This window comes from Sminthopsis crassicaudata, chromosome 1 (genome assembly GCF_048593235.1).
Source record: "Sminthopsis crassicaudata isolate SCR6 chromosome 1, ASM4859323v1, whole genome shotgun sequence".
Taxonomy (NCBI): Eukaryota; Metazoa; Chordata; class Mammalia; order Dasyuromorphia; family Dasyuridae; genus Sminthopsis; species Sminthopsis crassicaudata.
The window spans coordinates 484,920,998-484,938,986 of NC_133617.1; positions in this window are offsets into that span (position 1 = coordinate 484,920,998).

Sequence of the window (17,989 nt, forward strand, 5' to 3'; positions counted from 1 at the left end):
TGGCAGCTCTTTTCATAGTGGCTAGAAACTGGAAGATGAATGGATGTCCATCAATTGGAGAATGGTTGGGTAAATTATGATATATGAATGTTATGGAATATTATTGTTCTGTAAGAAATGACCAGCAGGAGGAATACAGAGAGGCTTGGAGAGACTTACATGAGCTGATGCTGAGTGAAATGAGCAGAAACAGGAGATCACTATACACTTCAACAACGATACTGTATGAGGATATATTCTGATGGAAGTGGATATCTTCAACATAGAGAAGATCATAAAGAAGATCTAATTCACTTCCAGTTGATCAATGATGGACAGAAATAACTACACCCAGAGAAGGAACACTGGGAAGTGAATGTAAACTGTTTGCACTACTGTCTATCTACCCAGGTTACTTATACCTTCGGAATCCAATTCTTATCGTGCAACAAGAAAATTGGATTTACACACATATATTATATCTAGGTTATACTGTAACACATTTAATATTTATGGGATTGCCTGTCATCCAGGAGAGGGAATAGAGGATGGGAGGGGAAAATTTGGAAAAATGAATACAAGGGAGAATGTTGTAAAAAAAAAAAAAAAATTACTCATGCATATGTACTGTCAAAAAATTATAATTATAAAATTAATTTTAAAAATTAAATTAAGGTACTAGGTAGAAGAGATCAAAGAAGAAACAGAAAGGTTATTTTCTACAAGACATTTTCCCTCTAAGTCATTGAGTGGAGTGAACACGGAGTTCCAGGGATTGGGGTGGGAGTACCATAAAATAATAGATTATTAGAGCTGGAAAGAACCTTAGAAAATATTTTGATATCAGAAAACCAAGATTGGAAAATGAGCTTTGTTTATTAGCTTTAGGACTTTGACCAGTTATTTAACATTTCCAAGTCTCAGTTCCTCTATCTGTATCCCTGAACTTCCTAACTCATTGGGAAGGCAGTATGGTGTACTGGGAAGACTGATTCTAGAGACAGCCTCTTATTTCAAATCCTCTTACTGATACTTCTTGTCTATGTGATCCATTAGTAGAATCCCTTAGTTTTCCATACCTTGGTTTCTCTAAATAGGACTAAATGTCCTCTTAAGCCTTTTCAATTTTCTATAGTTAGGCTTATATAGGATTTTTTGAGGGAGAAGTACTTTAATGTCCGTAAAGTGCTATAAATTTGAGCTCACATTCCTTTAGTACTAGGATTTCCTTATTTGACTGATTTTTGGACCACTATATACATTTTATTATTCATCCAGAAAGTGGAAAAGACTAGGCATAACTCAGTGTCTCATGATCATCTCTATGGTCAATCTATTATTGTACCTCAGTCCTAATCTTTAGATATTTTTCCTGAGTGCCGCCTATCCAGCAGACACACCTTCAGCCTGACCTAGAAACACACCTGCGATTTATAATCCAGCTTTTCACTTGGTAAAGCACAATGGAGAAAAAAGGCCAAGGGCTTCAGCCTTTAAGGATGATACTTTCTCCATTTTGCTCAACCCCTCCCCCCAAATTTCTAAGGAGAATCAACAAAAGCAAAAAAGCTTATGTACTAAGTCACTTTCCTCCTGGTAGTCTTGCCCCGGTCCCTTTTGATCGAAGATCTTTGCCTTAGCATTGGAAAGCTCACAGACAGCAGGCAGACAGGTAAATGGTGATGGGAGAAGCTGAGGAGCTTTGTTGATATTTCCTCTGAGAGCTCCCTCTCCCCTATTATCCCGATACTCTTTCCTGTTCTTTAATACATCAACTTAACACAACATTCTAAACATTTTTTGTTTCTTTTGGAGAATCAGGACAGGCCCTGGTGCTATGCTAGGTAGGATACCTGAGGGGATACCTAGAATGAAGATCAAGCACAAAAATAGATTTTTAAAAATGGTTCTGAGGGCAAAAGATACTGAATGAAAAATAAGTTACTATTTTTAAAACTGAAATCCAGTTGTTATGGCAACAGAGGACCCAGGAATCATGCTGCAGAGTCAAGATCAGACAGTGCCTCAGTCTGGTGACCAGTTAGTATCTGAGATATGCCAGTGGGATTCATTTCTCACCTACATTGGAATTTAAAACATAGGCAGAACATCTTCCTCACCCCTCTGAAAGAAAATTGTCTCATGTAATGGTACATATAAACTGATTCTTTTAATATTTTTTTCTCTTCAGGATATATATTCATCTCTCCTTTACCTAACATTGTAACTACTTCTTTAGTCAGAAAATTTATCTTTAATCTTAGAATTTAGAATTAGAAGTAAATTCAGTGGTCCTCCATTCCAGTGGGATCAAACTGAAATAGGAATGGGAGTCACTCATCTATATATAAGGATATTCATGAACTGTATATTAACTTAGTTTTAAAATAATGTTTTCTATGTATCATTATTTATTTTTCTAAATACTTCCCAAATGCATTTTAAGCTGTTTCAAGCTGCACTAGGAAATATCGCTGCCCTATGTGACCTTCGGACTGCACGCTTGACACTTCTGATCCAGTCCAAACCTTCCTAAAGTTACCTTTCACATACTCTGTATGTGTCTATTCACTCACATGTTCTTTCCTACTTTGTTTTTATTTCTTTGTTTATTGATTTTTAGGCAGAACTCCCCATTTCATATAAGCTGGAAAGTCACTTATAAGTGAACCCATTACTGATCTGCACCTGTTGTTTCTTAATTAGGCTAGTTCACTCCTTCTTTAATCAGCCTAGTCCCATTCTCCTCCTTCCACCCCACAACATCTGATGGTTCTCTCCATTGCACTAGAGTTGGTGCAGATATCCACATGGCTTAGAACTCCCAAGCTCAATTGACCCATCAGCCCTAGCCTCCCTATAGAAGATATTACAGGAATGTCACCACTCCTAAGTGAAATGAGCAGAACCAGGAGATCATTATAATGGCAACATCAATATTATACCATGATCAATTCTGATGAATGTGACTCTTTCCAGCAATGAGATGATTCAGGCCAGTTCCAATGATCTTGTAATGAAGAGACCCAGAGAGAGGACTATAGGAACTGAGTGTGGAACACAACTTAGCATCCTCACTCTTTTTGTTGTTTGTTTGCATTTTCTTTTTTCTGATTTTTTTTTTTACTTTTTAATCTGATTTTTCTTATTGCATCAAAATATTTGTATATATATATATATATATATATATATATATATATATATATATATGTATATATATATATATATATATATTGGATTTAACATATAAAAAAATAGAGTAAGTTCTTTGAGGGAAAGGATCTGGTCTTTCTTTGTGTCTCCAGAGTGCCTGCCCTATCCTAGGTGCTTAATAATTACTTGATAGAGATATGCTGTGGCAGCAAAAGGATCTGCTGTGTTAGAGTGCCTGAGTCCTTACCAGTCAGAGCCTGTCAGCAGCACCATATGTGATCACAAGGCCACAATAAAAAAGCAGACTCTTCAGAAGAGATGCATGGAGTGTGCTACTAAACCCCTGGAGAAGTATATCATATAAAAGAACATAGCATTCCATATCAAAAAGGAGTTTGACAAGAAATACAATCCTATCAGCAACTGATTTATGGGAAGAAACTTGGGTAGTCATGATGCATGAAACTAAGCATTTCATCCATATCTACCAAGCCCAATTACAATTCTTTTGCTTAAGTGTGGTGAGAGCAAGACTGTACTTAACTACCGAAAAATATATCCATTTGTATAACAGAGTTCACAGAAATCATCAGTCTTGCCATAGGACCATCTCAATCTTTAAGCCTTTAAAGTATTATTCTTTTTGTTATTGCTGTATAGGGCATCCTATGTACTGATTTGATGTGGTTATAGAACACTTTGCAACTTTTTGTGGTAGCCAAGAACTTGAAAGGAGAACCCATCAAATTGGAGAATAGATAAAATAAATTGTGGTATTTTAATATAATGGAATATTCTTGTACCTGAGAAATGGCCAAAAAAAATGGTCTTAGAGAAACCTAGAAAAACTTATATGAACTAATATGGAACCAAATCAGCAGAATTAGAAGAACAAATTATATAGCAATAAAAACATTATAAAGGCAACTTTCAAAGATTTAAGGACTTTGATCAACACAATGACCAGCCTCAATTCTAGGAGACCCATGATAAAAGAGAGGTAATAGACTCAGAGTTTAAAATGAGACATACATTTTAGAGCCTCACCAATAGGCTATTTTGTTCTGCTTGACTGTTCATATTTGTTACAAAGCTTTTATTTTTATCTTTCTTTTCCCATAGAGTTCGAGGGAACAGTAAAGATGGGAAGGAGATAAAAATAGATTTTTACTAATTGAAAAAATTAAAAATAATTATTGAAATAATAAAAATACTTGAAGATTGATTAGTTGACAAGGCAATAGAATCCCACAGAGATAATGATTTGCCAAGGTCATACCAGTAGTATATTGTAGAAGCAGGAATTAAACCCAGGTCCTTTTGTTATCATATCCAGTACTTTCTTTATCCCCTTCATCCTCTCTTTTCCTTGGTTCCAGCAGATGAAGATGTAATTGACTTCTCAGGAACTCTCCTTCACTAATCATTAAATGGGTTTCTTTTCTCAAAGATAGACTACAAGGACCTAGAGATATCCAAATATTTATTTTTTTTTTCCCGATTTTAAAGAACTTTTCTTTTTTTTTTGGATTCAGCATCTTTATTTTTTTTTAATTAAATAATACTTTTATGCTACATTATTTATTAAATTATCAGTTACTAATATGTTATATTACTAATTCCCACCACATACCTCTCTATTGCTCTTTTTTTAATATAATTTAATTTTTATTTTATTTTATAATTATAACTTTTTTTTGACAGTACATATGCATGGGTAATTTTTTACAACATTATCCCTTGCACTTACTTCTATTCAGATTTTTTCCCTTCCTCCCCCAACCCCCTCCCCCAGATGGCAGGCAGTCTTATACATGTTAATACATTACAGTATATTCTAGATACAATATATGTGTGTAGAACCGAATTTTTTGTTGCACAGGAAGAATTGGATTCAGAAGGTAAAAATAACAGTTTACACTCATTTCCCAGTGTTCCTTTTCTGGATGTAGCTGATTCTGTCCATCATTAATCAATTGGAATTGGATTAGCTCTTCTCTATGTTGAAGATATCCACTTCCATCAGCATACATCCTCGTACAGTATCATGTGTATAATGATCTTCTGGTTCTGCTCTTTCACTTAGCATCAGTTGATGTAAGTCTCTCCAAGCCTCTCTGTATTCCTCCTGTTGGTCATTTCTTATAGAACAATAATATTCCATAACATTCATATACCATAATTTACCCAACCATTCTCCAATTGATGGACATCCATTCATCTTCCAGCTTCTAGCCACTATGGAAAGGGCTGCCACAAACATTTTGGCACATACAGGTCCCTTTCCCTTCTTTAGTATTTCTTTGGGATATAAGCCCAGTAGTAGCACTGCTGGGTCAAAGGGTGTTCACATTTTGATAACTTTTTGGGCATAATTCCAGATTGCTCTCCAGAATGGTTGGATTCTTTCACAACTCCACCAACAATGCATCAGTGTCCCAGTTTTCCCACAGCCCCTCCAACATTCATCGTTATTTGTTCCTGTCATCTTAGCCAATCTGACAGGTGTGTAATGATACCTCAGAGTTGTCTTAATTTGCATTTCTCTGATCAATAGTGATTTGGAACACTCTTTCATATGAGTGGAAATAGTTTTAATTTCATCATCTGAAAATTGTTCATATCCTTTGACCATTTATCAATTGGAGAATGGCTTGATTTCTTATAAATTAAAGTCAATTCTCTGTATATTTTGGAGATGAGGCCTTTATCAGAACCTTTAACTGTAAAAATGTTTTCCCAATTTGTTACTTCCCTTCTAATCTTGTTTGCATTAGTTTTGTTTGTGAAGAAACTTTTTAATTTGCTGTAATCAAAATTTTCTATTTTGTGATCAATAATGGTCTCTAGTTCTCCCTTGGACACAAACTTCTTCCTCCTACACAAGTCTGAGAGGTAAACCATCCCATGTTCCTCCAATTTATTTATGATTTCGTTCTTTATGCCTAAATCTTGGACCCATTTTGATCTAATCTTAGTATGTGGTGTTAAATGTGGGTCCATATCCAAATATTTATAACAGCACTTTTGTTGTAGTAATTCAATTCAATTTCTCAAGCACTTGCTATACATCAGGCTCAGTATTAGTTAATATGGATAAAGACAAAAAATGAAAAGAGTTCTTGCACTCAAGAAGCTTATATTCTAAAGGTGGAAAGAAAGAAAAATATTTATAAAGATGTGAACATTAAATATATATATTTAAAAATTAAACACATACATATATACATATGTGTGTATATATGTATTTGTATACATACACACATATACAATATAAAATAAATGCAAATAATTTCTTAGAAAGAGAGTGCTATCAACTGGGGGAGCAAAGGAAGATCTCCCCAGGCATGGCATCTGGAGGACAGCCACTTGAAGAGGTGGTACTTAAGATAAATCCTGAATAGGGTGAGGGGCTCTATGAGACAGAGTTGAGGAGGAGAGAGTACATGTCTTGTGTGGGAGCCTAACTGTATTAAGGCACAGAAATAGGAGATAAAATGTTGTGTATCTGGAATAGCAAGTAATAAAGAACTGGAAACAAAGTGGGTGCTTATCCATTATGCTAAACAAATTGTGTCATACACAGGCTGTCACAAAAATCTTAGTATATTTTTAAGCTGTAATAACTTAAATCTGCATTGAATTTGGGAATGTCCCATATTGCCTACATGATATATAAAATGATGGATGTGGGAAAATGAGAGAAACCTGGGGAAAGTTGTAGGAATTGATTTGAAATGAAGTGATCAGACTGGGAGAATATCCATAATGATGTAAAAGAAAACAACCCTAAAAGACATCAGAACTCTTTACAATTCAGTGACCAATCATGATTTCATGATTTCAAAGGACTGAAAGAGAAGCAAAATTCCCTTCTCTCTATAGAAAAATGAAGGAAAACAGGTGCAGAATGAAGCATACATTATTAGACATGACCAATGTGTTTGTATTATTTAGTACTTTGTTATAAGGGAGGATTCCATTGGAGGAGGGGAAGTTATGAGGAAATGATAGTGTGTGTCTATGTGTGTCTGTGTGTGTTTGAATGTGTGTGTGTGTGTGTGTGTGGAGAGAGAGAGAGAGAGAGAGAGAGAGAGAGAGAGAGAGAGAGAGAGAGAGAGAGAGAGAGAATGAGAGAGAAAGACAGAGATGACACACAGAGACAGAGTCAGACAAACCGAAAAAGGGGAAGAGGGAAAGACAGAAAGAGTAAGAATATGAAACATTTAGCTTAAAGAAGAAAAGCAAAACAAAACTTTTCTCCCAATGCAATTGTCTTCAGATCAATTTTAGCATCTAGGGAGAGGAGAATAGCGTGTCCTCATATCACCTGTCAGGGTATCAGTGTGGAATATTAGATAGAGCACTAGGCTTGGAGATAAGAAGACTTGGGTTCCAGATCTGCTCCAAATCCTTACTAGCTATATGGCCCTAGGTAAGTAATTTTATTTCCAAGGCTTAGTTTCCTCAAATTAAAATGGGGATTATAGCAGCATATACTTCACAGAGTTATTATGAAATTCAGATGAGATAATAAAAATGATTTTGTTATTTTTTGGTCATTTCAGTCATTTTACTCTCTGTGACCCCCATTTGGTATTTTATTGCCAAAGATACTGGAGTACTTTGCTATTTTCTTCTCCAGTACATTTTACAGATGAGAAAACTGAGGCAAACAGGGTTAAGTCATTTGCCCAGGGTCACATAGCTAGTAAGTATTTGAAGCTAGACTTGAACTCAGGAAAATGTAGCTGCCCAGTAAAAATAATAATAACAATGATGCTGGTGATGATGATATCTAGCATTTACATATTTATGGTTTGGAAAGCATTTTACAAATATTATCTCATTTTACCCTCCTAACAATCTATGAGAGAGCTGCTATTATTACTCCCATTTTAAAGACAAAGAAACTGAGGCTGAGAAAGATTAAAGAATGTCTCCATAGTCATACAACTAGTATACAACTAAGGCTGTATTTGAACTCAGATCATCTAGATGCAAAGTTCAGTACTGTATTCCTTTATTATCTAGTTGCCTGCTATTAAAGCTTAAAACTACAGTAAGAATTTATGTATACATAAGATAATACATGTGAAATTCTATATAAATGTTAATTATTATTATGTTAAAAATCATATTAGAAATAATTAAAACAAAATTAGTTGAGTGGAAAATGTGATCCCAAAGATACTCTTCCCATCCTGATGAGAGGGGAGTAAAGAGAGACAGACAAACAGAAAAAGAAAGAGAGGAGAAAGGAAAAGGACGGTGGCTAGGTGGAAATTTCATGCATGGTAGGTTGACTAAGTAGGGTCTGGACTATGTATGGGAGTGTAATGGGCCAGAACTTGAAACAAGGTGCTAAATCCATGGAATTAAGGAAACAATGGTTAAATCTAGTTTAGCATTGATTTAATCCTACAACAAATAATGGTTTCCTAGTGATATAATGATTGGTGTATACTCAGTGTAGGATATATAAGGAGGAGCTCTCAGGGCCAGAAAGGACAGACCCACTAGAAGCTCTCAGAGCCTCAGCCAGTATTTAGTCGAGGAGATTGAGAAGCCAGAGAAGGCAGGCGGGCAGAACGAAGAAGTGGTTGCTGGCTGTCCTGTGGAGAACACTGAAACCAAGATCCGGAAAGCCTCCAGAAAAACTAGCCGAGCCCCAAGTGAAAGAGACAATAAAGGATTTGGACTTTAATACCTGGCTGCATTTGGGGTGATTACTGAACTGAAAGGAAGGCTACTCCCAGAAGCCCCCCAAGAAACCTGATCCCAGAGAACATTATATTTTAGAGAAGAATATTACATGGGAGGAGTTTGAATGGATCATAACCACATGGGGGATGGAACATTACATCGGGTAGCTTCTTATTTTAACTAATGGGGTTTTTTTTAAACTAATTTTACAGAAATGTAAATAAAAATTGCATGATTTTTTTAAAAATCAATATTGAAATTTTGGTACTCTCTACATTTTAGTGCCCCCCCATTTGGGATCACAGGATTACATAATTAGAGCTGATGATGACAATTGAGTTCAACCCTTCCATTTTATAGATGAGGTAACAGGCCCTGACAGGAGAAATGACACCCACAGTCACACAAGCAAATCTAGCAGAGCTAGATTTCATACCCAGGTCCTTTATGCCCATTCTATCATTCCTCCCATCTCCCATTGTGCCATGCTGAGTTTGAGTTATGTCAACTGTCCCATTTATTCCTGAGATTGCACTTCCTTTTTAAAGATACTTTTTTTTTTTTTTTTAAATCCTTCTCTTTAAGGAATTTTAAAGAGGAAAACACTCAGAATCTGTCAGTAAATATTTGTTGATCTTCTATTCTGTGCTGTCTTGTACAACATATTATGGGGCACACAGACAATTGCGCACAGCAAGGTCCTGACCTCAAGAGCTTACAATCTAGTACATTCCTGAAATAAATGAAAATAATATAAGAGAATTTATAGTTAAATCTTAAATACTGACAGAATTGAGAACAAGAGGGCAGATCAGTGAGGACTGGGCAAATTATAAAAGATTTTACCAAGAAGGTGGGATGAAGCTTACCTTTAAAGTTGCCAGTCACCACGTTAACCATCATTTCCCCTTAGACCTGATTGTAACAATCCACAATCCAAAAGCCGTAAGAATATCAAAGTTGGGGCAGCTAGGTGGCGCAGTGGATAGAGCACCAGCCTTGAACTCAGGAGGACCCGAATCCAAATCTGGTCTCAGACACTTAACACTTCCTAGCTGTGTGACCCTGGGCAAGTCACTTAACCCCAGCCTCAAAAAAAAAAAAAAAAAAAAAAAAAAAATCCAAATTTCCTGCCCAGCATCATTGGCCATCATCATGGCAGATCACCTTGGCAACTTCTGCAGGTGCTATAGTCAGGACCACAGGAGACCAGAAAAGAAAGTTTTTGACACTAAAGTCCTAAGCAATGCCAAATGGTTCAATATCAGAGACTGATATAATTTTATCAGTTAATATAGACATTAAAGATGAGAAATTACCATCTGCCTTGCAGCCGCACCTTAAAAATCATGGGACTCTCACTTCATTCACAGATGAAACTTTCCACATGTATTGTTTCCTCCTTTATCACGGTTCCCCTCTCCCCAGGTTTCCTCCAAACCCTGAGTAAAGCCCAGACTCTCTACAAGATACATTCAACCTCCTTCTTCTAATGTGACCACACTTATGGTCAAATTGTCTGCTCTTGTCTGCCCCTTTGCCACCAGCTGGTATTTTCTCTAGGTTCAGTTTACTGTTTATGGCTGTAGGTAATTCACTTCATATAAAATTAAATTCTGGTAGTATCTCCCGGGATTACCAGGGGCACAGTGGAGAGAGTGCCAGACCTGAAATCAGGAAGATTCTTCTGAGTTTGGGTCTCAATTACTAGTTATGACTCTGGGCACTTAGTTTCCTCATCTATAAAATGAGCTACAGAGGGAAATAGCAAACTACTCCAGTGGTTTTTTGCCAAGAAAACCCCATATGGGGTCATGAATAATCAGAAATGACGAAACATAATACTTTCCTTACAGTAAAGTATCCCCACAGCAAAAATTGTTTGATTTTCTTATAATGTGTACCACTAAATAATACTAGACCTATTAAAAAAAAAAAAAAAAAAAAGCACTCATGTTTCCAGCTTATTTTATTCTGTGCCTGATTTTGACCATCTTCCCATGGTACTTCCTCATTACCTGGTGAGTTCCTTGAGGGAAGGGATAGTTTTTGTTTCTTAGTATATCCAGCAGTTAGGATTGTGCCTGAGACATAATAGGTGCTCCATAAATGTTTATTGACTGTTTTAAATGAAAATGTATGTCATGCATGACTGATGAATATTGGGGATTATGGAATTTATGTCAGTTTAGTTCCAGGGTGAGAATTTCAAAATGAAATCTTATAGGACTATATTTATAGTCCTAAATTTTGGTTCAAAAAGTCATCAACACAAACAGAAGATGGTGAAGACATGGCTAGACAATAAGTTAAATGAAAAAGACTTGGGAATTTCAGTATATTGGCTGTTCAATATGAGTTAATAGTGTGACTCAATGGGCAGAAAGCTAATGTAATCTTAGGACATTTTAAGAGAAGAATTAAGTGTTTCCTTCAAATCCCATCAAAAATTCTCCCTTTGGGGGCAGCTAGGTAGCACAGTGGATAGAGTATCAGCTCTGAATTCAGGAGGACCTGAGTTCAAATTTGGTTTCAGAGACTTAACACTTCCTAGCTGTGTGACTCTGGGCAAGTCACTTAACCCCAACTGCCTCAGAAAAAAAAAAAAAAAAAAAAAAATTCTCCCTTTGAGGCAACTAGGTGGCTCAGTGAATAAGAGCCTGTAATCAGGAAGATCTGAGTTCTAATATGGACTCAGCTTCTTGCCAACTGTGTGACTCTGAGCAGTTTCCTCAAGTGTAAAATGGGAATCATAATGGCACCTACCTCACAGATTTGTTATGAGCAACATCTGGCACACAGTATACGATTAATAAATGTTTATTGATTGACTTCTGCTGAAAGATTTTCCTTTTAATGCCCCCTAATTTCTAGGGCTTCCCTCTGTTCATGATCTTCAATTTATACCTGATAATTCATTTGAACATATTTGTTTTTCTTTCCTGAATAATTATTTTATTTTTCCAAATACATGTAGAGATAGTCTTCAACATTCATTTTTATAAACCTTTATGTTCCAATTTTTTTCTTTCTTTCTATATCTCCCCAAGATAGCAAGCAAATGGGTATAGGTTAAATATGTGCAACATATTTTAAACGTTTTCATATTTGTCATATTGTTGTACACATTTATTTATTTAACTTTCTCAATAGAACGTGAGCTCCTTGAGAGCAGAGGTTGGTTTTTTAAACCTACTTGTAATTCCCTAATATTTAGCATCGTTCCTGGCATTTAGTAATATTAATAAATGCTTATTGATTGACTTTTTCCTATTAAAAAAAAGAGAGAAGAATTAAGGATGTATTAGTAAGAAACTTTATATTCTTCCTTCTATCCTGGGGAGAACACACTGAAAGCCCTGTATTCATCTCTAGCCCACACATTTTTAGGAAGGATAATGATAAAGTAGGGAAGCATATTCAGAGGACAGAGACCAAGATATAGAAAGATTTTCACGCTATGTGCAGAGTCACATAGATAGCAAATGTCTGAGGTTAGATTTGAACTCAGAAAGAGGACTCTTCCTGACCCCAGACCTGGCACTCTATCCACTGTACCACTTAGCTGCCATTTATTATAGAACAGGTAGAACCTTTGAGTCAGAACCTGAATTCTGAAATTAGTCCAAACTTCCCTAACCCATTCTATCACCAGAATCTATCCAAGTCTCCTAGACCCTGATACCTGCCACCATTGTAAGGCCCCTTCCTCTCTTTTGCTTTTACCCTTCACTGTCTTCTAGCTTCTCTATCCTCAGATTCCAGAACCTACTCATCCCATATATCTTTTTATCTGCTCTGTTGCTGAGGTCAATTTTTAAAAGATTTAATAAGTGCCTCCTGTATAACAGGCCCTGTGTTAAGATATAGGGATACAATTAAGAAAAATGAAGGTAACCCCTCCCCTCAAGGAATTTATAATCTAACACAAAAAGAGTCAGAAAAGGATGGGATAAGGAGGGGGATGGTAATCAACCTCTTGCTCTAAGAACAGTAATCAAATCAGCACTATCACTGAATCTAGAAATGGTGAGACAATCAGTTTTGTATGCCTTCTCTGGCATTCCAGTAACTAATTCTATAGATGAAAAAAGCTCCCTGAATACTACTTTCTTTTATGTATTATCTTCTCTTGTGACAATGTAAACTTTTTAAGGGCCTGGACTGTTTCACTTTTTTGTTTTTGTATTTTTAATTTCTAGTATAGAATCTAGTACAGAGTAGATGCTTAATAAATGGGTTTGTTATTATATATATATGCTTTCCATTTTTCCAAATATGTGCAAAGATAGTTTTCAGCATTCATCTTTGCAAAACCTAAAGTTCCAAATTCTTCACCCTACTTCTTCCCCATTCCCCTCCTCTAAATAGCAAGCAATCCAATATAGTGCAATTCTCCTAACATATTTCCATATTCATCATGCTGTGTGGAGTGGGGAAAAAAAACCATGAGAAAGAAAGAAAAAAAAAACAAAAACAAGCAATCAAACAGCAACAACAAAAAAAGTGAAAATACTATGCTTATTTGCATTCAGTCTCTATAATTCTCTCTCTGTATGAGGATGGCTCTTTCCATCACAAGTCTATTTGAATTGCTTTGACTCACCTCATTATTGAAAAGGGTCGAGTCCACAACTAATCATCACACAATCTTATTGTTGCTGTGTACAATATTCTCTTAGTTCTACTCACTTCATTCAGAATCAGTTCATATATGTCTTTCCAAATTTTTCTGAAATCAGCCTACTTGTCATTTTTTATAGAACTAGTGTACTTTAATATTCCATTACATTCTTTTACCTTAACTTTAATAAATGTCTTAAAATAAAAGTTAAATTAGACTAGTCTGGGACAAATCCCATTAGTGACCATTGTCCCCTTGAAGCCTGAATCAGGCTAGTCTTTTGAATCTTTCTGATTGTTTCTAGAGAGACATAAACTATCAGAAAAGTCCCCTTCCCCAATGTTTTCTGATCTCCCAGACATATCTCCCTTATGAGAGTGCCTGAGAATTTAATCCTATGGGAGGTAACACAAACTCAACAAAGTCATTTAAGGAAAGAACAGCTAATAGAGCAGGTGGGCTGGAATAGAGAGAACCAAAAGGATAGTAATATGAAAGGTAGCCTGGATCATGATTAGAAAGACATGGGAAGAGGAAAGAGATTTGGGGAAAAATCAGTGATCAGATCACCAGCATCAGAGGAGTCTCTGATTCTGGTACAGTATACTAGTAGTTGAATCATTCTCTCAGTTAACTCTCAAGTCTATAAATTGCATGATAATTGCTTATTTGCTTATTTGAATTAAGGAGGAAGTTTCCTTCCTGGAAGTTCTCTACACTGAAGAAATTACAGGTTAGTCAGAAAACAATAACAAAAGCTGACATTTATTATAGTACTTAAAATTTTTTCTTTTAAAATTTTTTATTATTTTTAATTTTTTAACACTTTACAAAGGACTTTACATATATAATTTCATCTGAACCTTATAATAATTCTATTAAGTTAGTACTGTTTTAAAGATGAAAAAATTGAGATTCAGAAAGGTAACCACATAACTGGTTATCATAAGCTAGGTCTTCCAGATCCAGGGCAGTTAGATGACACCAAGTCAAGAATATCTGAGTTCAAATCTGGATTCAGACACTATGTGACTGACTAAGTCATTTTACTCTGTTTGCCTCAGTTTCCTTACCTATAAAATGAACTGGATAAGGAAATTACAAACCACTTCAGTATCTTTGCCAAGAAAATCCCAAATAGGGTCATGAAGTCAGACAAGATTGAACGACAGTTAAACCTTTTTTTATTTCAACTCCATTAAGCTACCCATACTAAGCATGAATCTTAAAAATAAATAAATGCAAAGGCAGAGAGAAGGGAAGAAAGAAGGAAAGGTGTCAAATTTGGAGTTTATTTGTTATTTGCTGTTTAGGCAGTTAGATGATGCAGTGGATATACCATTTGACCTCAGATACCTTCTAGCTGTATAACCCTGAGCCAGTCACTTCATCCTAATTGCCTCAGTTTCCTCATCTGTAAAATGAGCTGGGGAAAAAAGTGGCAAACCACTCTAGTATCTTTGCCAAGAAAATCCCAAATGGAGTCATGAAGAACTGGATGTGACTAAAATGATTCGACAACAACAAATTAAATCTTTAGCTTTACTTGAAACATTGCCTAGTAACTCATGTCTTTCTAAAGCTTTTCCATTTTCAAAGCATTTTCATCTCTTCCCTTACTTGCTTCTCATAACCCTATAAGATTGGTAGGGAAAATATTCTTCTTCCACTTATTATTATTATTAGTATTAAGATATTGGATGGGGAAAATGAGGCTCAATAGAGCTACTGGCTACAGAGGGAGAATAGGAAACAAGCCTAGGGTTAGAAACACTTCTGAATTCTATGGTTTTCCTTAAGATTCTATTCTTCCTCTCTGTTTTTCATCATCACTGTCTGTATTACATTATCATATACTTAAAAGAAACCACACCTGATGCACATCTAAACACAGCAAATCATACTTTATTTCTAGAAGATTATTTTATGTAAATTTTATTTTTTACTTATAAACAACAATTAACAAGTATGAACATTTCAATAGACAAAGAACATAAAAAAGGATGGTATATGAAAGGAAATTGTAAGCTTTGTTACATATAGTTTGTTTTTTAAGAATACAATAAATTTGATTCAGTAGCAACATAATTGTCTTGCTTTTCTCCATGTCCCTTCTGAATTTCTTTTTGTTCTCTTTTGTGTATTTGTTTAAATGAACAGAGACTAGTTCAAGAGTGAGTGCAGCAGGATTTATAATGGAAGGCAGGCCTCCAAAAGAGGGGCAGCATGTTGACAAGTCTCTGGGGATGAGTGTAGTTGAGGGAGAAGCATTATACAGGCAGACAGAGAACTTAAAAAATGTTGGGGCAATATTTCTTTGAAATGAAAGGCAAATTCTATCTGGTCCAACTGAAGAAGAATATACCCCTGGAGAGAGGTATATACTTTGATGTCAGTAACCTTAAAAGAAAACCTTAATGGCCTTTCCCAAGTTATGGCTACACTTAAAAATATAGGTTTGGAGCTGACATTATTTTATACTCTCAAGAGGCAGGCTAGTAAAATGGAAGAGCAATAAACTAGGAAGTTAGAAGATGCGCTGCCATTTACTAGGTATATGACTATGGGCAAATAGCTTTACCTCTCAGTGCCATTTTCGTCATCAGTAAAATAGGAATGATAATACTCAGACTACCTATCTCATAGATTTGTTGAGAAGCATATGTTTAAAAACCTTCCACATTTAAATCATGTGTTGTTATTATTACTACTCTTTCCACTAGATTTGAAGAGTGTTGTACTTGGATGCCAAGTCAAGAAAACTTGAGTTCAGACCCAGCCTCATATATTTACTAATATATGTCCTTGGGCAAGTCACACATACATGCACTAATAGATTAGGTCTATAGCTTGCCCATATAATTGAATGTTATAAATCTAGACAATGAGTATCCTTCATGAATGCATGGATGGATGAAAATGTAATTTTTAAGGACTTACTATGAGTCAAGCATTGTTCTAAGGGTTGGGAATACAAATACAAAAGTGAAGACAGTTTTTTCTCCCAAGAAAAGTCTAGTCTAATGGGGAAAGAGAATATATATATGCATATACACATATGTGTATATATATATATGCATATACATATATGTGTATATATACATATATGTGTGTAGTGTGTGTGTATATATATATATATGAGCAAATAGGTGGTGCAGTAAATAGAATACTGGGTCTGGAGTCAGGAAGACTCATCTTCCTGAGTTCAAATCTGGTCTGAGGCATTCTGTGACCATGAGCAAGTCATTTTATAGTGTTTGCTTCAGTTTCCCCAACTACAAAATGAGGTAGAGAAGAAAAGTTCAAATATTCCAGCATCTTTGCCAAGAGAACCTCAAATGAGTCACAAAAAATATGACATGACTAAAAACAACAGAACAAAAATACGTATAAAAGAATAGTGTGACCAGGAAGGGAGGATTTTGGTTTGGAAAATTATAGATATAAAAAAAAGAAAATTATAGATATGAAGAGAGGAAACAAAGGAGAAATGAGAAAAAATATTCTTGATTTTATTATGGATATAGGATTGGAAAGGTATGGAATGCCTTACAAGGGTAAGGCAGCTGGTGAGAAGATGGCCTGGAAGAGAAATGAAACATGGCCAAGAAATTGTAATGGGCAATGCAGAGACAACCCAATCAGGAGAGCAGAGGCTCTAGTGTGAGCTCATCACTTTTCCTGTGTGTCTGACAACCAAGATAATACAAAACAAAAAAATCTCACAGAGTCTTCAGATACAATCATGGGAGGTTTTCAATTCAACATTTGTGACATTTGAGTAATCTGTTCTTTTTCTTTTTAGAAAATTTTAACCAAATCAAGGAATCCTATACTGGGAATCAAAAGATCTGAGTGTTCTAATTTAGGTTCTGTCATTAATTTACTGGATGACCTGGAACAAAATTTTTCTGGATCTCTATTTCTTCCTATGTAAAGAAAGTTTTAGACTAGATCATTTCAAAATTCCCTTCCAGTTCTAACATATCTTTGCTTCTATGTTCATAAGTTAGGTCTTCATCCCTCATAACTCCAAACACAACCCCTTTGAGACTACATTTATATATGTGAATATGTCATTATGGAAGATTTTTTACTACAACTGCATTATAATTCATTATTGTTTATTAGGATCAAAGGATCATAGATTTAGAGTCAGAAGGGATCTTATAGGTATTCAAAATCCTAACTTTATACAAGGAAACTGAGGCACAACGTAGTGATTGTGTAGAATATAATATTTTGCATATTACATAATTGCATTGAATGTATTATGCACAAATAACATTCATGTTGATGGCTAATGAAATATTTGTCCCTTGCTTAGTGATACTACGATTCCCATGTCAATGTTTTCTTTTTCTCAAGGATAACAAATTAGTAAATTTTAAAACCAGAAGAGAACTTGGAGATGATCTACTACTTTCTCATGTTAATATTTTATTATTCAATACTTATATATTATTTTCAAATTGATGAACTACTTTTGAAATATTTCATTTGATCTTTACAATAATCTTATGTTGG